The sequence below is a fragment of the Littorina saxatilis genome, linkage group LG8 (assembly GCF_037325665.1).
Source record: "Littorina saxatilis isolate snail1 linkage group LG8, US_GU_Lsax_2.0, whole genome shotgun sequence".
NCBI lineage: Eukaryota > Metazoa > Mollusca > Gastropoda > Littorinimorpha > Littorinidae > Littorina > Littorina saxatilis.
The window spans coordinates 51949661-51972185 of record NC_090252.1 but is presented as its reverse complement, the minus strand read 5'-3'; the positions used below and the strand labels follow the sequence as shown (position 1 = coordinate 51972185).

The 22525-nt window shown below is 39.4% G+C and overlaps 1 protein-coding gene and 1 long non-coding RNA gene across 5 annotated transcripts in view; both read right to left on the bottom strand.

The window, feature by feature from the left end:
• LOC138973807 (cystathionine beta-synthase-like) overlaps positions 1–22525 on the bottom strand; it is a 253496-nt gene that overhangs the window by 157830 nt on the left and 73141 nt on the right. The window lies entirely within an intron of this gene.
• On the bottom strand, positions 1786–22284 carry LOC138973815 (uncharacterized). The gene is made up of 6 exons (XR_011458166.1): positions 22099–22284; positions 18084–18234; positions 17225–17374; positions 16702–16760; positions 7777–7856; positions 1786–5392 (listed from the first exon to the last, which is right to left on the bottom strand). It is a non-coding gene; the product is annotated as an uncharacterized lncRNA (long non-coding RNA).

Below are 22525 nucleotides of genomic sequence, written 5' to 3'. Positions count from 1 at the left end.
TGATAAGGACGCAGCGCTGTGTGACCGGGCCCTTAAAGACGCCCAGTCCGCAAAACAACATCGACTGCCAACCATTCAGCTACCCACCGACCCTGGTGTACTCAACATGTGAGGTGGTTACGTCATCGTAGGGTTCAGTTATTGTTTACAAATGGGTCCCGCTTCTTCTTAAATCCTGCTGATGGACGCATCAAAGCCCAGAGGCGTCGCAGAGGGCGCTTTGCAGATGGCGCTGTTCTAAAACGAAATCGTTTGTTGGGGCCTGCGATGGCCCAGGAAGAGATTATCTAAAGTCGTAGGACATCTCACTACCGATAAGTGGGTATCTTTACTAGTGATCGCTGTCGGGATAAGATTTTGCAGTTCTTCGTTGTGAGAAAAACTACTGTTGTGAATTTGAAATTAGAGGGTTGTCTAAAGTTCGAGCGTAAGAAGCTCTAGGGTTGTTTTCACTGGCATGTTTGACATGACATTGTCTGGAGACAGTCCTCAGTTTGTAAATAAAACAATCAAGAAAAAATCAAATCATTTCACCTCGTCATTAAGGGTATGGCATGCGTTTGAAAAAGTGGTCCTTAATTTCTTATGAAAAGTATATGTTTTAACATAGACTTGGAATCGAGAGTGGTGGTGTATCATCATGTGTGTGTGTGTGCGTGCGTGTGTGTGTGTGTGCGTGCGTGTGTGTGTTTATGTGTGTGTGTATGTGTGTGTTTGCATGTGTGTGTGTGTGTGTGTGTGTGTGTGTGTGTGTGTGTGTGTGTGTGTGTGTGTGTGTGTAAACCACAAAAAAACACAGGAGCTCTCGAATTGTGGCAATTTGATCTCAGATGCGCAACCGGAAGCCGACTTATTCATGTTCTTTTTTTTTGGGTGATCTAACTTAGCAGCAATTTCTTCGGTTTGAAATATTATCAAGAACACATTTAAGTTGTTATTCGTGTGTAGCAGTAAAGTAATCAACTTTTGTTTCTTTTCCTGTTTTGGCATGGCAAAGGACATTTACTCTGTCATATGGAGTAGCAGATAATCATTTGCCCCCGTGTTTCAACGTCATATTCTGTATGAAGTTTGGATATTTGAGGCAAAACAGTGTTTGCAATAGCTTTATGTCCTTGGATTTGTTTGTTTGTTTGTGTGTGTTCTGTTCATTAAATGAATTACTGCTGATAAATGACTCACGATTGCAGCTATTTTGTCGAAATCGCTAAGAGCTATCGAGGATTCTCGCTGATTACTGGGTGTTCAATGTTTGGCCGCTTGGTGATTATCGCGAATTAACACTCATACCCGTCTACATATTGAAGAAAAGCAAAGTGACATAGAGACACGTACAGAGAGACAGACAAACAGGTAGACTTAGAGCGAGACAATGGGACAGGCATAGATATAGATGCAAACGTGATAACCAGTGTTGTTCTGAGGCCTCGGTCATCAGTCATTTACAAATACTTATGATCCGAAGCATTGTTCGGACCCCCAGCGGGTCAAATGTCCAATAGGTTTGACACACGGGAAGTCTTTTGAAACAACATCGTTTATGGGTCATTCCATAAAGCTGTGTACCTAAAGTGTGACATGCATCGTGAAAATTGAAAGTGTCTGAATAGGTTGTGTTTATGGTTTATGTGAAAGATGTAGACATTTGCCACGGTGCCATGCTAAACAAAAGATAAGTTTATGCTTTTTGGATACGAGGGGTGGTCGGAAAGTTGTGTAACATCACACATGTTTAACGTAACATGTTGTCCAAACACACAAGACAGATTACAAAAAGTCATAGTATAATAGTAACAAGCTTTATTTGCTTCCCATTCAGAGCTCATTCCGAACAAAATGCAGTCGGGGGAAACGAATTGAAATAGATATTGGTAATAAAACGTTGTTGTTGTTGTTGCGTCAACCAACAAACAGTGTCAATAACAAAACATCGAGTCAACATGCAGCTACAAGATGAACACTGAAAGTCCAGACTCAGTTATCACAGAGACAAGTAAGGCTAGGTTAGCACATTTTCGCGCTGCGTCGCAGCTGACGTCAGCATGTGTTATGACGATTCGATTGATCCATGACGTGGCGTCATCAACCGGCTTAAAAATGACTGTGTTGTGAATGGAATTCTTTTGGTTTTAGTGACGTCGTCATTGAATCGACTCGAAATTCGGTCAGATTTAGGTGCGTTGTTTTTAAAACAAGGCAGATCAAGACACTAAACGATTTTGATTATAAATGGTCTGCTGTGTCTTTGGGTTACGTCGGACACACAGTGTTCCTCTCTTAAACACGTTGGTATTGCTTTTTGTTTATATCTGAATCATGGAATAACCCAAATACAGAACAATACACAAATTATCCACACAACAGACACGATTGTTTTTAAACCTAAAAAATGTTATTTTCTGCCAAATCGCCTCATTTTTGCGACCATATTTTTGTGATCATGCATCGAAAAAGGCAATGTACTGTATGTGTTTTCACAGCTTATGTGTCCAAAACAATGTACTGCTGATTTCAAAGCTACATGGCACAGATTATAAACAAGAAGGGCAACTTTTTAGATCTAGTTGACCAATCTGTTCTTAGTGGTCCTGTCAGAAACATTATTCTTCACATACCATAAATCTGAGTGTCTTGGGCAACAAAAATCGCACAATTTCTTACAAAGAATACTCTTTAAGAAGTGTGGGAGGGTACTTGCTGTTAGCTAGTGAAATCCGATGCTAAATTTGGTTGCTTGGTTCGCCCAGTCAAGTCTTCCAGATATATAAGCTTAGTATCACCCGGCAGTTTGAAGGGACTGCTCTTTTCTTTATCCCCACTAACAAGGAAATCAGCTTCACAAACGCAAGATTTTCTTCTCTCTATTTTGCAACAGTATTTAATCTGATTTTCTTCGATTTATCGTTTTCCGAAAGAAAAAAAACTAGTCGATCGAGTGTGTTCAAATTTTGATGAAAACTCAACGGTTGTTTACCTTTACTCTTACAATTGGAACAGGACTAGACTACACAGAATAGCCTAAGACTTGACAAAGAGACACCGAGCACGTGTACCACAAAATAAAACATTGAAATGTCGAACTTTAAAAAATATGAACTTTAAGAGCGAAGAGTCGCAAAAGGTTGCCTACGTAACATTCGTCCCTCGTTGGTAACGACTCATAAAACGCTCCACGTCTGCTGCGTTCACAAAATTAATGGAATTTTTTTATGGAATTTGTCAGCGATGTTGAACATTACATGCAAAAGAAACACCAAGTTTAATGCGTTGCTAAGTGACAAATGTAAAGGGCGGGGATGTAGCTCAGTCGGTAGCGCGCTGGATTTGTATCCAGTTGGCCGCTGTCAGCGTGAGTTCGTCCCCACGTTCGGCGAGAGATTTATTTCTCAGAGTCAACTTTGTGTGCAGACTCTCCTCGGTGTCCGAACACCCCCGTGTGAACACGCAAACACAAGACCAAGTGCGCACGAAAAAGATCCGGTAATCCATGTCAGAGTTTGGTGGGTTACAGAAACACGAAAATACCCAGCATGCTTCCTCCGAAAACGGCGTATGTCTGCCTAAATGGCGGGGTAAAAAACGGTCATACACGTAAAATTCCACTCGTGCAATAAACACGAGTGTACGTGGGAGTTTCAGCCCACGAACGCAGAAGAAGAAGAAAAAGAAGTGACAAATGTCATTTTTAACGATCCAGCGTAACCAGAAAAATTATAAACGAAGCTTAGTGGCGACACGCGTAAGGCAATAATCACATTCAAATCGGATTGAATTGACAGGGCGCACATTCTAACACGTTCACAACACATCAGTAGTGCCTGATAATACACCGAGTCGCATATTCGTGCGTGCAGAAGTTATAGACATGTTCACGTTGTTCGCGGTTGGTTTTATAAACCAAATGTTACTTAGGAAACCGTTATTTTTGAACAATTTACATGCACACTGTAAACATGTGTAGGGGCAAACAGCTAAATGCATATATGTAACACTAGCACAAAACACAACGAAGATGTATGTCGGTGGTTTCATGGTCGCATTTCATTGGCCACACGGATACTTAAAAACAAGATATAAGCATGTCACAATACAAACGCCATTTTTGACGTCATTTTCAGTGTTTGCTTTCACACAAAACACTAACCAACCTAACGATCTTCTTGATTTTATTATCGTTATCTCTTTGGTCAATTTGCAGTCTGCTGATATCCGAGTGGTAACGCACTTGCGCTCGGAAGCGAGAGGTTGCGAGTTCGACCCTGGGTCAGGGCGTTAGCAATTTTCTCCCCCCTTTCCTAACCTAGGTGGTGGGTTCAAGTGCTAGTCTTTCGGATGAGACGAAAAACCGAGGTCCCTTCGTGTACACTACATTGGGGTGTGCACGTTAAAGATCCCACGATTGACAAAAGGGTCTTTCCTGGCAAAATTGTATAGGCATAGATAATAAATGTCCACCAAAATACTCGTGTGACTTGGAATAATAGGCCGTCAAAAGTAGGATATGCGCCGAAATGGCTGCGATCTGCTGGCCGATGTGAATGCGTGATGTATTGTGTAAAAAAAAATTCCATCTCACACGGCATAAATAAATCCCTGCGCCTTGAATATGTGCGCGATATAAATTGCATTAAAAAAAATCCACAGGGTTTTTTATGGTTAATCCTCGACTGATAATTTCATTAACAAAACTGCTAGACTTGCACATTCAAGAACGCATGTAAGAACTATTTTGTTTCTAAACTGGATTTGATTTGATTTGATTGTTGTTGCTTTTTGGGTCCAGCGGACCATATAGGCCAAATCACGACCCCTCTCGACTGGATAAGATCCAAACAAATATCTACTAAGAACTTCTCATAGAAAAAAATACACATACCATCAGATTAATCCAGCAAATGTAATATATTTGCTTGACAGAATCAAAAAGGATTTCAACAATCGTGCACAAGTGCACTGAGAGTAAGCTCTACTCGAAAATGGAATCCTCGCTTGCTCTTCCCAAAACATTTTTTTATCAAACAAGCGCCAATATTTTGTGTTGATACCGAAGACAAGACAGAACCCAACATAACTGAAAAATAAAATGTACATTGACAATGACACCTTTGTCATACCAAACTTTTAATTCGTTTGTTCATCGTATTTTGTCATAAATTAATAAGTATATGTTTTGAGTTTTTTTTTATGTTATTCAACATCTCATGCAGGAGTTTGCTAATTGAAATGTCTGAACGACAAGAAACATATGCCTCTCCTCGTAACACATGAGAATTGAACAGAAGAAGTTAGATGTTCAATGGCGGTGGCTTTCTTGCTAGTGCTGCCTTAGTCGTATGACACCCTGGAAGTCCATAGCGCCACAAAGGAAGTGTTGTCTTCAGCAGTAATAAGCCTGAAACAGATGTTACATATAGCTCAACTGCACGGGGGAAATATAGTGAGGGTTTTAACGAGAGATGCACTGTGTTTTAATTAAACAGATCCTGTGATTGGTCAGAATGCCCCAACTCATTAAAAATTACCGGTCATTAATTGTCGATGTAGCCTAGCTACACTCGCTAAAAAAACAAACAGCCAATGACCACCTGCTGGCGAGGCGCATTGATACAACCTCAACTAGTCTCGGTTAACTTTGAAGGTCATTTTACAAGTAGGGAATATGAAGGCCAACGAAATACTGAGACCATAAGTTATGCGAAGTGATGACGACGAATACGTGACGTAAGTTGATGCATGAATTCTTCGGGACTACGTCAGTCAATTCCAAAGATCGCTTTTGTGATGAAAAGAATTTGTTTTAGAGTTTGCTGTCCAGAAACCCGTCAAAAAAGAAGGAAAATTTATGTGAAAGAAAAAAAACCAGGAGCAGAGTGATAAGATAGGAATACAGAGACGAATACAGAGATATATTTCTTGGGACTTGACCCTTGCAGGCAGGTGGACTGAAAGTAGTGTGTGAACAGAACAGAACCAGCAGGAAAGAAAACGTCGTCAGATTGAATTACAATAACATTAACATGCTTCCATTTGAAACTTCTCGGTCTTCATCGTGGATTGACGACCTCCCAAAGCCTAATTAAAGCCCTCCGTCGCTTCGCTCCGTTGGGCTTCAATAAGGCTTTGGTCGGGCGTCAATCCACGATGACGACCTCGAAGTTTTAAATGAAAGCATGTTAATGTGTTTAAATGTGGTGGAGCGCATGCGGGTGTTGGCAATTACAAGAAGCGAGAGAGGGAGAGAATACACAAACAATAAAAGTTTGATGAATACATTGAATGATGTTCTCTGTCCTCTTTTTATTGCATAACACTCACGCACACAATCACCAAGCATTTAAAATAAAAGTTAAAAATAGGTTCGTCAGACTAATGCTACTTTTCCAATAAACACTTTCAACACTTAGTCTGAAAAAGGTGGAAACACATACTCCGCACTCAACTCAAAAGTAGCTTGAGGCAAATCTCTACTACGAAAAAGTTATGTTGCCACAACACTATAAAGTCACTAGTGTGTGCTCTACCCACACACAACACGCTAATAAACACTACCTAGAAGAAAAACACGCTAATAAACACGCTAATAAACACGCTATCCCACCAAGAGTCCGCTCGGCTGGTCTACATCATCTCTGTACACGAAACAAAACTCCCTGGTTAACAACAGCATTCAAAATCCAGGAAATACAGCCATCACACACTCCATCACTGGATCAGTCCAGTTGGTACACACCAACACACACTGTTTCACTTCACAAATGCACAAAATCCACAATGCATAATTCAATCAAATTCCGGCAAAGCTTGACATGCTTTTCTCTGCCAGAACCAGGTCACAAGTGCGCGTTTGTTTCAACTTTGGGCGAGTTCATTTAAACTTTTACTCATTTTAGTCGGGAAAAGGGGAAGGGGGGAGAGGGCCCTATACGACGCTGCTTGATTATGCGTCACCAACCCAAACATTCTTTTATCAATACGATCTAAACTAATTTAACTTGTTAAGAGCAAAACTGAACATTCCCCATTCAGGAATATTCAAACAAATGCATAGTCTGTGTGTTTCATCCAAATCGAACACGCAGACGTAACCGATCGACACAAGCTGACACCCCTGCCTTTGAAATGACGAAACCCTGAAACCTTCGTCATACCTATGATAACAGCCTATGACGCAATACAGGCGCTAGAAATAATAATTCTATTGACACAGTCACACAATGTCAATACAGATTTCTCTCACTCACCACAATATTACAGGGCTCACTTGACGAAACAATGACAAAAACTGCCCTTTCAAATCGCTAGCTGCAAAAGTAATCATGTTTTGCGGTTCGATCGTAAACCAGCGATATTATTCGGTATGTAATTTATTGAGGTTTGCAGTCTCATCTGTGTATGCCACATGCTCTTCTCGTGCATAGGCATCATAACTGGGACTCCTTATTATGTCACTGAGTCTGGGATCTGTAAAAAAAACCGCACTAGAACGCACCGTCTAATAGGTTGAAGGACCAAGTGTGTACAAACGGGGATTTAGTACTGTTGTGATATCAAACGCATATGGCAGTAACAAACAAGGAGCTATTGATCTAAGTAAAATCTAAATACTCGGCAATGTGATGAAGATTATGAGTGTACACAATCATAGCGTGATTGTCAAACGTTTTGCACTTACATTAGTATTACTACAAAGCGTACCTTCTACTTCTTAGATTACGAAGCCTGTTCTGTTTGGTTCAATGGTGTCTTAAAGCGCCCATATCCAGATATAACACTTACCATCCAATCATTTTATCACACTTTTCACAGCGAGCTGTTTTCGAAGAAGCACCCATCCAAAATCCAGTTGCATCTTCTTCCTAGAACAAACGCGCGGGTAGACATACAGATTGAGAGAGAGAGAGAGAGAGAGAGAGAGAGAGAGAGAGAGAGAGAGAGAGAGAGAGAGAGAGAGGGAGGGAGAGAGAGAGAGAGAGAGAGAGAAAGAGAGAGAGAGAGAGAGAACAAACGAAGGATCTTTTTACTGAAGAATGAAGATGCCAGCCCGATCTTACAATCTGTCCCTGATAAAACCAGGCCATTAAAATGGAACAACAACAAAAAACCACACAAACATGCACACAAAAAAGTAATACATGCCAATTCTAATCGTATACTTTAGCCACTCCGGATATAAACTGAGCAAAAATAGTATTGCACCCATTTTTGTACCTCAACTAAAACATTCATTCCCGTGTCATTTTATTCAAACTTAATATGCCATTAACGGCCTTTTACTTGGAAATCTGGCACACTTTTCGGATGAAAGATTTATGATATAGGTATTACTTGACCGCCGCCGAAGTAAGGGTACCCCCAAAATCGACCTGACAAAAACGTCAGGTACCGATTAAAAAATCGACAAAAAATCAGAATAGGCTTAACTTGGCAACCTTTACATACGAGGAAAAAGCCAAATCAATTATCTATCACGAACAGGTTGCTTTGTTATCTTTTGTATCTCTTGTGTTATGTCATTTTTACTGATGCAGGTGTGGAGCGCATGAGCAGTAGAAAACAAGAGGTTTTTACATCCATTTTGAGGGGTATCATGACAAAAAGCGCTGTATTTCAGTAATGCCTGAATGGATTGCTTCGAAACTTGGGATCACTTCAGGTTTGTACTCAGATGTCATGCACTCTTCCAGAACATGCTTTAAAACCCCTCACAGGTTTGTGACGGACATTTGCTAGCCATGTAAACACATGAGAAAAAATGGAACGTTCAGGCTGTTTGCTGTTGAGGGCGGTTAACGCTGAGTGCCTCTCAAAACATGCTGCGGTCCCAGATGACTGGACATCGCTGTCGCACTGCAATTCACTAAAAATAATTGATCGTGTTTACAGGACTAGCAGACGTAAACTAGTGATTGTACTTAGATGAAACTTGGGCAGTATTTGTAACACTCATTTGTCTGTATGCATGCAAAGTCATGATTTTTTTTTATATAAGCCTTAAAACCTATGACACGTTTTAAAACATTTTCTGAAAGATTGCATATCATCTCAACAAATGTATGTAACGATGCGAAATTTTACCGGACGTATGTCGACTTGAGATCCTGAAAGTTTCAAAGCAATCCATTCAGGCATTGCTGAAATACAGCGCTTTTTGTCATGGTACTCCTCAAAACAGACGCAAAAACCTCTCCTTTTCTACTGCTCATGCACTCCACACCTGCATCAGTAGAAATGACATAACACAAGAGATACGAAAGATAGCAAAACAAAACAACCTGTTCAGGATACCGTCGCGATATAACCTTGAATGGTTGAAAACGACGTTAAACACCAAATAAAGAAAGAAAGAAAGAAAGTTCAGGATAGATCATTGATTTGGCTTTCTCCTCGTATGCAAAAGGTTGCCAAGTTAAGTCTATTCTGAATTTGTGTCGATTTTTTATTTGGTACCTGACGTTTTTCTCAGGTCGATTTTTGGGGTACCCTGACTTCGTGATACCTATAACAGAAATCTTTGATCCGAAAAGTGTGCCAGTTTGCCAAGTGAAAGGCCTTTAATGGCATATAAAGTTTGAATGAAATGACACGGGAATGAATGTTTTAGTTGGGGTACGAAAATGTTTGCACCCATTTTATTTGCTCAGTTTATATGTTAAAAGCAAGTCGAGTAAAGGGAAATCACTAAAGGGCAATTAAAAAAAAATGCTCACCTAAGCCTGGAATTCAAAATGGAATTGACGGCTTTTTCACCGTACATATGCCATATGAGATGATTATAGTTACTCATACCATTCATCGTTTGCCTCTTATTCACTCCCCTTGCATGCCGCCATTCTGTTTTTGACGCCATTTGGGAAGCGCCCTGTGAAGTCATTTTATGACGACTTTTAAGAATGTCATCGCGTGTGCTAGTTTTTACATTTAGTCAAGTTTTGACTAAATGTTTTAACATAGAGGGGGAATCGAGACGAGGGTCGTGGTGTATGTGTGTGTGTGTGTGTGTGTGTGTGTGTGTGTGTGTGTGTGTGTGTGTGTGTGTGTGTGTGTGTGTGTGTGTGTGTGTGTGTGTCTGTGTCTGTGTCTGTGTCTGTGTCTGTGTTTGTGTGTGTGTGTGTAGAGCGATTCAGAGTAAACTACTGGACCGATCTTTATGAAATTTTACATGAGAGTTCCTGGGTATGATATCCCCATACATTTTTTTCTTTTTTTCGTTAAATGTCTTTGATGACGTCATATCCGGCTTTTTGTAAAAGTTGAGGCGGCACTGTCACACCCTCATTTTTCAATCAAATTGATTGAAATTGTTGTAAAGCAATCTTCGACGAAGGCTGGACTTCGGTATTGCATTTCAGCTTGGTGGCTTAAAAATTAATTGATGACTTTGGTCATTAAAAATCTGAAAATTGTAATATTTTTTTGAGTCACTTGAGAAAAAGTGACTCTATGTAATCGGTCAGTGTTAGTCTGTCCGGCCGGCCGGCCGGCCATCCGGCCGGCCGGCCGTCCGTAGACACCACCTTAACGTTGGACTTTTCTCGAAAACTATCAAAGCGATCGGGCTCATATTTTGTTTAGTCGTGACCTCCAATGACCTCTACACTTTAACGATGGTTTCGTTGACCTTTGACCTTTTTCAAGGTCACAGGTCAGCGTCAAAGGAAAAATTAGACATTTTATATCTTTGACAAAGTTCATCGGATGTGATTGAAACTTTGTAGGATTATTCTTTACATCAAAGTATTTACATCTGTAGCCTTTTACGAACGTTATCAGAAAAACAAGGGAGATAACTAGCCTTTTCTGTTCGGCAACACACAACTTAACGTTGGGCTTTTCTCGGAAACTATAAAAGTGACCGGGCTCAAATTTTATGTGAACGTGACTCACTCCCAGTGACCTCTACACTTTGACGTCTGCTTTGGTGACCTTTGACCTTTTTCAAGGTCACAGGTATGTCTTGAAGGAAAAAAATTGAAATATCATATCTCTGAAACTATTCATCGGATTTGATTCAAACTTTATAGGATTATTCTTTACATCAGGTATGCATTGTGTTGTGAATAGCAATTTCTTCCTGTCCATCTGATGCCTCATATAATATTCAGAACTGCGAAAGTGACTCGATCGAGCGTTTGCTCTTCTTGTTTATTTTTTTAAAACGATCCAAATTTACGTTCATCTTATTCTAAATCATTTCCTGATTCCAAAAACATATACATATGTTATATTTGGATTAAAAACAATCTCTAAACATTAAAAATTAAAAAATTATGATCAAAATTAAATTTCCGAAATCGATTTAAAAACAATTGCATCTTATTCCTTGTCAGTTCCTGATTCCAAAAACATATAGATATGATATGTTTGGATTAAAAACACGCTTAGAAAGTTAAAACGAAGAGGGGTACATAAAAGCGTGCTAAGCAGCACAGCGAAACCACCACCGCGCTAAACAGGCTCGTCAGTTTCACTCCGTTTTACACAAGCGGCGGACTACGGTCATTGTGAAAAAATGCAGTGCGTTCAGTTTCATTCTGTGAGTTCCACAGCTTGACTAAATGTAGTAATTTCGCCTTACTCGACTTGTTATTGTTTTGGTTTCGAAAATTAGTCAAAGTTGCTAGAGAAGCCTTAAACTATCTTTTGATCTGTTTTTCAAATATTTAATGATAATAGTTTTTGAGATATATTCAAAACATTTCCCACCCCAAAATGGTGCCATGTAGTGACGTTTTGGTAACAAAAACTTTTTGCGGCGATAAACCGATTGGTTGATTAATTTCTTTTTGTTATCTTAGCTTTTAAATGGAGGAGTCCAACCATGTGATTTGTGTTTGTTTGTCCCCATTTTGTTGTGCACGAAGTGCGTCACTGACGTGGCACTGTTTTGTAACGTCTGTGGCACTATGGTACTACGTGTACTTGTTATTGGGCGATTTTAACCAATGTCTTTGTGATATTCTTTTTGTCACTTTTGAATTATGCTTGAAAACGGGGTCTTTTGTCAAGCACCATGAACAACTCCACTTCTGTGCTAGAGTGTAGCTAGGTAATGACACAAAGAAAAATTCTACAAAGGGGAAGAAAGTTACATGAATCAAAGCTTCTTCATATTCTACAATCTGACACAAAAAAACGGAAATCAAAACTGGGGAAAAGGGGAACAACTGTTAACCCGCGATTTGTAAAATGTTTTACAAAGCACGTAAATGCGCCCGATATTCTCTTGTCGTCTCCAAAGTCAATTGGGGTCTATTAGATTTTGTGTACACTATTTTTTTTCATTACTTTATTGTCCCATCGCTGGGAAATTCGGGTCGCTTCCTCCCAGTGGAAAGCTAGCAGCAACAGAGTCACGCTACCCCAAAGTCAAGGGATCTATTAGAATGTTTTTCTCTTTCTTTGTTATGCTAAACAAATCGTAATATTTTTACCTATCCGGCCCAAACCAGCCCCCACCACCCAGCATAGAGACTCTAAACAACAAATGTTAATACAAATAAAAGGCATGTATTACTTTGTGGAATGTGATATTTTTACATATTTACATTTTTACAAATCGCGGTTTTAGGTTCGACGTAATTTGTAAAAAGTGTTTACATTTTTACAAATCACGGGTTAACAACAACTCTGAATAGCCAAAAAGACTTCCGGAGAGCTCTTCAAACAAGACGAATGTAGCTGCTGTAGCACAACTTAAAAACTAAGATTAAAAGTGTACATACTTAAACTTTCATATAGAACAGTCGGCAGAATTCTACACAATGACCTTCAGTTTCAAAAGTTGGCTGCAAAGTGGATGTCTTATAAGCTGACAGGGAAACGGAAGAAGCAACAGGTTCCTGTTGCACGCGATCCGCTCAACTGTTTTGAACCAAGTAGACCCAAACTTGTGATGAATGTTGTCACTGATAATGAGACTTTGGTTTCCTTCTACATTAGTGCCAGAAAACACAAAACAAAGCGCGATTGGACCACAATGACGAGACGCACCAAATTTGTAAGCAAGGTTTCCAAAGCAGAAACAGTGATATTCGCTGTATTTTGCAATCACCGAGGTCCTGTTGCTATCGATATTCTGTCTGCTAACAGAACTGTCACTGTCACATACTATGCAGAAATCTTATTACCCATACTTACTCACGAGTTCAGTGGTCAACGACTATACTGCAAAACCTAGACCTCCCTTGTCATGCCAGTCTCCACAAAGTAAAGCCCGTAACTCCATTCCTTAAAGTCTAAATAATTCCATCTTTGCCTCACACACTCTTCAGACCTGATTTTATTCCTTGTGATTTCTGGTTATTCCCTATATGAAAACAAGACTTTGTGTCAAGAAGTTTTACTGTTTCCAAGACATAAAAAAGCTGACAAATCAGAGTTTAAAACCAAGCCCAAATAAGGCCATCTTATGGCGTCTACTTTGCTCAGGCACTTGTGACTTTGCATCGATGTAGGTGGAGAGCAGTTCTAATGGCTACTGTAATTTGAGCCAGATACGCCAAAACAGTCTCCGCAAAAATCACATTTGATCATTTTGTTTGGATCATACCTCGTAGCGCTAATTCTCATCCAACAATGTTGGAGTTTAGTTATGTACAGATTTACAATTTACGTTGTATTCTCGACTAACACCAACACAGATAAAGTGGAATAGTGTGTTGCACATTTAGGATCTTGTCAAATGTACATACTCATTTGTTTTACGTGAGTGTATAATGGTTGCTAAATTGCCGGGAGGGAAGACGGCCAAGAACGTCAAAATAATGACAGCTGGATACAAAACTGTTTGAATGACGTTTTCGAGCTAGAATCAGGAGTTACTTATTTTTCTGATGATGTGTACTTGTTCGTCCGCCACGTTTGAATGCAATATTTGTTGGAAATCAAGGCGTTGTCTGAAGTGTATACACAAACAAAAACACAAAAAACACAACAATAAAAAACGAGTGACCTTGACCGGTGACCTTGAGAAGTGACCTTGACCCGGAATGCTTTAAATATGTTTGCTGGAGGTGTATGTTTCTTTTAAGTGTATCAATATATGTACAAAATGTCAAATTCAAATCATTAGTTCAAAAGTTATTTAGATGGGCAATCATGGTGTCGGTGGACCAACGGGCGGACCAAGGGACAGACGGTCGGAGAGACAAAGAGCCGTACAGTGGTTCAACAATGGCTGAGAAGATCAATAATCAATAATAAAAATCGTCCGTGTGAAACTACCTATATTTTAACACCAAAAAAAAAGTATTACCATTGAACATTGAGTTTACTCGTGCCACGTCAGTGACGCTACATGTTAACCGCTTGTGGGAAGGATACATTTGATATTTGCAATTTCTTTCATATTTCGGGAACATACCATTACGTCCCAGTACCATTACGTCCCAGTACCATTACGTCCCAGTACCACTACGTCCCAGTACCATTGCGTCCCAGTACCATTGCGTCCCAATACCATTGGGTCCCAGTACCATTGCGTCCCAGTACCATTACGTCCCAATACAATTACGTGCCATTGCGTCCCCGTACCATTAGGTCCCAATACTAGTGAATTTAATTTCTGAGATGTTACTGTAGCAGTGTAGCGACACGTTTTGTAATAAAAGTGCGTTTTGTAATAAAAGTGCGTTTTGTAATAAATTTATTACAAATCGTGTTCGGATTACACAATTTTTTATTACAAAACGCGTTCAACACGATTTGTAATAAAAATTGTGTCGGTACATAGCAGTATTTTACAAATAAAAATAAAATAAAAAGATGTGTACCGGTTAGTCGAGATGAGGTGAAGTGGAAAAAAATAAATATAAATAAATAAATAAATATTTGTTTGTTCATGGGAGAAAAAAAAATCCTTCATGATATAATCAGAAACTGTAAAGGATATTGCATGTCAGTTTGTTTGTTTTGAGAAGCTCCTTGCTTTCCTTTCAGGTTTTCTGAGGTAACCATGTTCTTTCTTTTAAAATGAACTGAAGCACGCTAACCTAAACCCAAGTGTAAAATTGATATATGCTTTAGCGGTGCTCGACACAAAGAAAAATACCGAAACAGTACAGTACACCGCTTTGTATTCCACTGTATGTAACCGAGCATGACATGACTGTAGGCTTATTTACTGAGTAGACGATGTTTAAACCCGTTTCTGAGAAAAGCTAGACTGACTGTCCAGTCATCGAACCTTCAGCACATAGACACCGAGACACACAGATAGCGAAACCCATACACGCACAAATGTAGACACAGACACCTACATACATACGTACATAACACACACACACACACACACACACACACACACTGATTGCCCAATTGTGTTGGGACGTAATGGTACGGGGACGTAATGGGATTCCTTTATGGGACGTATCGAGATGCAATTTTCTTGGGACCTATCGACACGCAATTTTGTTGGGACGCAATGGTACGGGACGCAATGGCACTGGGACCCAATGGTATTGGGACCCAATGGGATTGCTTAATGGGACGCAATGAGACGGCATTTTTTTGGGACGCAATGGTACTGGGACACAATGGTACTGGGACGTATTGGCATGACCCCCATATTTCAGTAAGTATGATATGTCTTGACTATGATCTAACAAAATCACATGATTTAGTTGGCTAAACTCATAGTTTGTATTTTGCTTTGTGAGTGAAATGCAGGTGAGTATTTTTGCCACGTCAGTGACGTTTTTTCAAACTCAAGTTAAGTACCCTTAGCTATTTTTACCTTAACATTTTTCACCTTGGGTAGGAAGGTTGTTATGTTTGGGGAAATCTCTGCACAAATTTGAGTTAATAAAAGCATCAGGAATATGGCTTTTATGGCAAATAATATGTTGTGCGAATGCCACGTCAGTGACGCTGGAATTGCCCTAAAACGGATCAATTGTTTTACTTCCCAGATAAAATGCAATCCAATATTCCGGAATGAGTCAAAGATTTTGTGACCAAACTTTCACTGAAACTTGATTGAAATGGGATGTCGCTACAGTCGAGCGAAAAAGTGTTGGATACGTGTGATTACACTGTAAATGGAAGTGTTCTACTTGAAGCAGTTGCGAACATTGTGTTGAATACAATGTACTATGTAATTCTACTTGCAAAAGTAGCACACGTTGTAAACTATTTCGTGTTTATCATGTGTGCTACATTTCATTTTTCATTTTCATTTTTCATTTTCATTACTTTATTGTCCCATTGCTGGGAAATTCGGGTCGCTTCCTCCCAGTGGAAAGCTAGCAGCAACGGAGTCGCGCTACCCAGGTGTCTGCGTGTTTAGGTGTATTCAGCCACCTGCACTTATGGCAGAATGACCAAGGTCTTTTACGTGCCATTGTGATGACACGGGGGTGGGACATGGCTTCCGTCTCTGGGTCTGCACATAAAGTTGACCCGTGTCCGTCCCGGCCCGAATTCGAGCCTGCGACCTTCCGATCACAAGTCCAGTGCTCTACTAACTGAGCTACCGGGCCCCCTTTGCTAGTAGAGTGATACATTATGTCGCACAGTGTTTACAACTGGTTACAAAAAAGTGGGTTCAAATGTGGAACACTTCAATTTAAAGTGTACAGAGCGTGTTAGCGGTGTTTAAAGAATCTGAGTCAATATTTAGTACACTTCAGTGTAGAATCAGAAGAAAAGAGTCGGACAGAGAGAAGGAGGAAGCTAGAAATGGAAAAAGAGAGATAATGGGACCTGTTGTTCTTTTGTGTTAATCCCGGCGCTGGATACTGTAATGACTTCAAAATACGTGCCTGCAAAGACACAAAACGCAGAACGTTACTCACCTTATTATTTGTATATACAATTGGAGAATGGATCTCCAAAATCAATTTCTAAGACAAAGAGCAAAAATGTATACAAGTACATATATGCACACAAAAAAAATAACACGTTGTAATAGAGATGATCAACTGTGAGTGATTTTTCGGGGGGAGGGGGGAGAAGATAAGACCAGTTAATACTGTAAATCAAATTTGCACAATAAACATTTGGCCATTCGTTTCTCAGTTCGCGTGTTTACTCGTTTTCATAGAAAATGGCAATGTATTAACTATAGTTTTGTCTGTACATATAGTTGTATAACAAACTTGTATTTTCCATACACAAGCAAATATACTGATCATACAAACCCTAGTGTGTGTCCATCTCTCTGTATTTTTCGACCGAAATTATATACACTACAGCTAGGTATAATTATTATTGTTTTTCTTTTTACCCGAGTCATTTCTAAGGCACTGCACAAGCACGTTGGACTGGCATCCACAAATCGTTCTGTAGCTTTTGGATTTTGCAGTGGTGCTGGGCTTGTTGATCATGTCATGAGGCCAAGCAACGTGTGAATTGCAGCCCTTGCACCGAATTGAAACTGAACCAAAGTAAAAAACAAAACAAAGGACTACTGTACTCACCGATACAAGAACGACACAAGACGATACGAATTTTCGTTATGAAAGCTTCATCAGGAAAAACAAGAACACAAAAGACAACAAAAAGCAGACGCAACACGGAACTAACAAGGTTTGAAAAGAAAATGGAGGGGAAACATACAAAAAAGGGAAGGAACTCTTGGAACGGAAATAAATGAAAGGGGAGAGAAGTGGTTGGCTGATGTCAGGGGCACATGCATACAGACTAAACGTATTACACATCCATAAAGGGGGGGGGGAGGGGTGGAAGAAGAAAAGTAAAAAAGAAATTGAAGAAATAAGGGTATAAAGTAGGAACAGGTGGATTTCTTTCGTTGATGAATGTTGGTTTAAAACAATTGCATATGTTGCCATAATTATGTGGACAGCTAAACCAATGAATATATAAAATTAACTTCTTTTGTGTGTTTTCTTTTATCGCGATAATGATCATACTTCATTGCTTATGTGACATTATTTCCATAAGATTTATCAAGACATGAAAATGCAATGAAACGTATTTTATTGCTTGAAAAAACCAACTCAAAATGTTTTTCTTATTTATGCTGAACGAAATAGCGGTGATCAAAACAGCAGGGGATGTTGAGGGGGGGGGGGGGGCAATAAGAGATGTACACAGGAAAGGAATATAAATACCAATATCGCTACCTTCTCCAAAGTTGCAACCACGGAAAGGTTTTCCAGTCTGTACTCCAAGTTGCATCTGAATTTGACTGGGAGAGTTCTCATACCTTCCGTTGTTGATTTGCTTCCAAAAACCGTTTGGTCCATTGATTGAATATTCCATTTTGTAGAATTTCTGTGAGAGAAATAAACAACAGAAGATTAATGTGCAAAGATTCCAACAGAGACCAGCTTCAAAGTGCCACTTTTTTTAAGATAAGGGCTTATTTATCTATTTTCACATTAAGTCACATTTTTACTAAGATATCTTCATACATAGTGGAGCAGCCAGCAAAGGTTTGGGGACGACTTAGGCACCGATGTTGCATGCACTTTAACTGTATATTATCGGATCCAAAAACAAAGAGACTGCCAACGTTCCAAAATTCAGAATAAAAAGACAAGAAAGGTAAGTTGTTGGAACGTTGTTATTGACAAAACGTTGTGATTGTAACGTAATTTTGTCAATAACAACGTTCCAACAACTTACCTCTCTTGTGTTTTTATTCTGTATATTATCGGAAACCTTAATGTCTATTGATTCCAATGTCAGTTTGTAACCTTGAAGCAGCTATGCGCAATTTGGGGTCAAAGCAGACACACTAGTACTAAAGAACAAAAACATACTCCATGGAAACAGTACTTATCTCGAAAACAGTACATTGCAAGTATTCATATGTAATAGAGAAAAACTCATACTTTCCAACCAGTAGCAAGCCAGAGAATTGTTGTAAAAGAAACACCAGTTGGTATTTCGTAACTACGTCATGCACTTGTGAATTCGGTTTCTTATTTCTGATGTCTTTTCATTTTAGCCTTTACATTGATTTTGTAGATTTACTGAGAGCATTCAGTAAGGTACATCTCTCCAAAATGCACATTTTTCGTTTCAAATGTAACATTATCATGCCTTATACGAGATATACCCCCTAACGCATAATTACACTTGAATATACTTTCTGCACTTTTTGCAATTTTAATCACGTAGAAGGACAGCTTGGTTGTTCCTAAAACCACAAATGTGCAACAAAATAATTCAAACGAATTATATTCATACTGTCAAATACAGAGAAGTACGTTTTGCTTAAATTAGCCTATTTGCGTCATACCCTTAGATTTTGGACCTGTGGTGATTTTCTCCATCTTAGCACAATATATTACACAAAAAGCATCGTTTGATAAAAAAGAGGCTAAATCTTTTTTTTGGCAGTTTTTCCCCTTGCAGTTCCTGGAATTAGGGTGCAAAAAACTGCCGTTTACGTTAATGAGCACTTTTTCAGTGACTCCTCTCGTTCAAATGCAAATTAGCCTCTATTGATAATTGACTTTCACGTGGATTTCAGACCTCTTCACATCACAGAAAATCAATGAAACATTACTGTTTTTATTTACCTGACGTCCGCTTACCTTGTTGATTAATATATCATAATTGTACTCATTACGATGACGTCGCACATGACGTAATTCTTGACACGGTGTGTCATAAAAGTTGCTTTAAAATCGGTCAGCATACTTGAACGGAGGTATGTTGTACTCGTCATATCTGGTATTTGTACATGCAGTTGTGATGGAAAAAAATGGTTTGTTTTGCTGTAAACCCTGGTACACAACATCCTGATCGTATATTTTATCGGTACGCTACTTCTATCACCAATATCGAAATAAACAACAACGTCGCAAAACTGCACGTGGACGGCTTGATCGATTTTCATTGCAAAATGGCCCCCCGTTTTCCTTATTGTTTACAAGGATAACAAGGTATATTGTTTGATAAGTGTTCAGAGAGAATTGGTACAATAGTGTACAGACTGGCACTATTTTCTCATGTTGGCTGATGTGGTATCGCGCATTACAGTATGTGTCTGTGAGTGATAGATACAGTAAAGTAAAAGCAACATCATATTCTCTTAAATAACATTACAAAGGCAAGCAGTAATGTAATGTGTGTGTTTTAGGGTCGTTCTCTGGTAAATTTGGCCATATGAGTGACATGGAAGTGAAAATAAAGTTTCCTCACCCATCAAAATTCTATCGAATATCAAAGAACAGCATCTTTGTATCTGAAAAAATAAGATAATCAAAGATCAACTGTGTGACCTGCGCGATGTTTTATGACGTCCCTTGATAGTATCGAGGTTGTTGCATAGATGACCGAACGACTACTATTGCCACACTTGAAAACACCAGAATTCACAATATTTACCACACTAACTTCATGTAATTGCTAAACTTTACCCGTCGATACACTAAAATGCATTACACCAGCCATTTGCTTACGGAGTCCGTTGTAATCTCACCTAGAACCGTTGGTCGCAGAAAGTGAGGGAACATTCTAACACCCTCACGTCGACTCTAAAACAAATGTTCCGTACAAAGAAAAGGACAAATGATGTAACAGTTTAAGTTCTGAAGGATCTTTCTTCGGATGCATAACATTTATGAATCAGGAGAGATTGAGAAGTGTTAAGTTCGCAGGCAGGCCGGCCGGGGATGGCTGCTTTTATAAAAAGCCTCTGTCCGTCTGATCATTACGCTTTTGTTTGCCTATGACTCCAGTATTTAGTCGGCGGTTTGCCTGAAATTTAGACTGACATATGCCACACCTAACGCATACATTTAGAGGATGTATTCAACCAATCGATTAGGAAACGCCGAAGTTATGTGCGATTATGCGCTAACGCATTTAACCGCTTTATCGCCGAAGCGCTGTCGGACATTTTGAACTGACTAACAGTGATTGGAGCGCTTGCCTCCAAAGTTGACGTACAGTGTTTGACTCCAACTCGAGCTTATATTTTGTGTACAATATTTTGTTTGCGCTCTGCATTCTGTGTGAGATGTATGTGTTTGTTAGCTGTTGGTGGTGCTGTTTTTTTTATGTTATTTGTTTAAATTGCATTCCTCCCCTCTTCTCACCTTTTTTTTGTCCGCTGTGAAAACCAACACCTACTTTATGACACTCGTTTAACATTTATTTTAAAGAAGAATAGAACCTCAAATGAAAATATTTCTTCATTTGGCTTTACGTGACTTGTTTTAAATATTCTAAAGCGACAAGCTTTCTAAGATGGGTTCGATTGTTTGTTTGTTTAAGTAAGCTGGTACATATTGATAAAATAGTAATGGCTTAGACGTTTTTATATATCTACTAGAAAGTTTGGCCTTAATTTGTTGATTGACATGTTGCAGTTAATCTATATATGATGTAAGGAAATTTGTCATTTACCTAATTTGATTCTTAAGCACATAATACGATTTTTTTCCCCTTCAAACGATCTCAGACATGTTGTTGCTGTTGTTGTTGTTGTTGTTGTTGTTGGTGGTGGTGGTGGTGGTGGTGCTGGAGGTGTTGGTGGTGGTGGTGGTGGTGGTGGTGGTGGTGGTGATGGTGGTCATCATCATCGACATTATCCTCACATCATCATCATTTAATGCGAGGAGATATTGTAACAATCATCGTCGTTTCATGGAGAACAATTAAGCCATTTTGAAGTGTTCAGTTTTTAACAAAGTCCTCTAACCATTCCTTTAAACTGCTGAAACACACACACACACACACACACACACACACACACGCGCGCGCACACACACACACACATACACCCACACACAGACACTAGCACACACACACACATACACCCACACACAGACACTAGCACACACACACACACATACACCCACACACAGACACTAGCACACACACACACACACACACACACACACACACACGCACGCACGCACGCACGCACACACACACACACACACACACACACACACACACACACACACACACACACACACACACACACACTCACCGGCACGTAAGCATGTAGGACGACTGGCAATTGTATTATTTACACGACTTACAATGGTTCGAAAAAGTGATGCGAATGTGTGCTACAATTTTATATAACACACTGTAGTCGAGCAACAGAAGTCCGCAATCCACATTAATCTATAAGATAATATCCCAAGTATAAAATTGTCAATATGTACTCACCTGGAATCTGTGTAAAAGGATCACTAAAGATAGTTCCCTTTAGTCGCACCTTTCTCTGTCTTTCTGACTCTGTCCCTCCAAGTTTGCGATTGGCATGCGGTTTTAGAGATAATGTATTATTAAGAAATGGGCGGAGTCCATTTCTTGAAAACTTACCGCGCAATCTTAGTGCAGAATGACACAGTTTCGCTGCGCTTCTTCATTCTCTATTTATGAGAAACTGGGTTGTCAGAAATCATGTTTGTGCACATAACACACTGGTCTAATCTTTTGCGTCAAACTAATCTTCCTGAAAATTCAATGCAGTCAACTCATTGATTGATCGCCGAGGACAGGCGATTGAATTATTAATCGGTTGTATACTGTCTATAGATAATATCAAATGGCTTGCTATGTATTACCAGGTTTGCGCGAGTTGTTAAAAAAA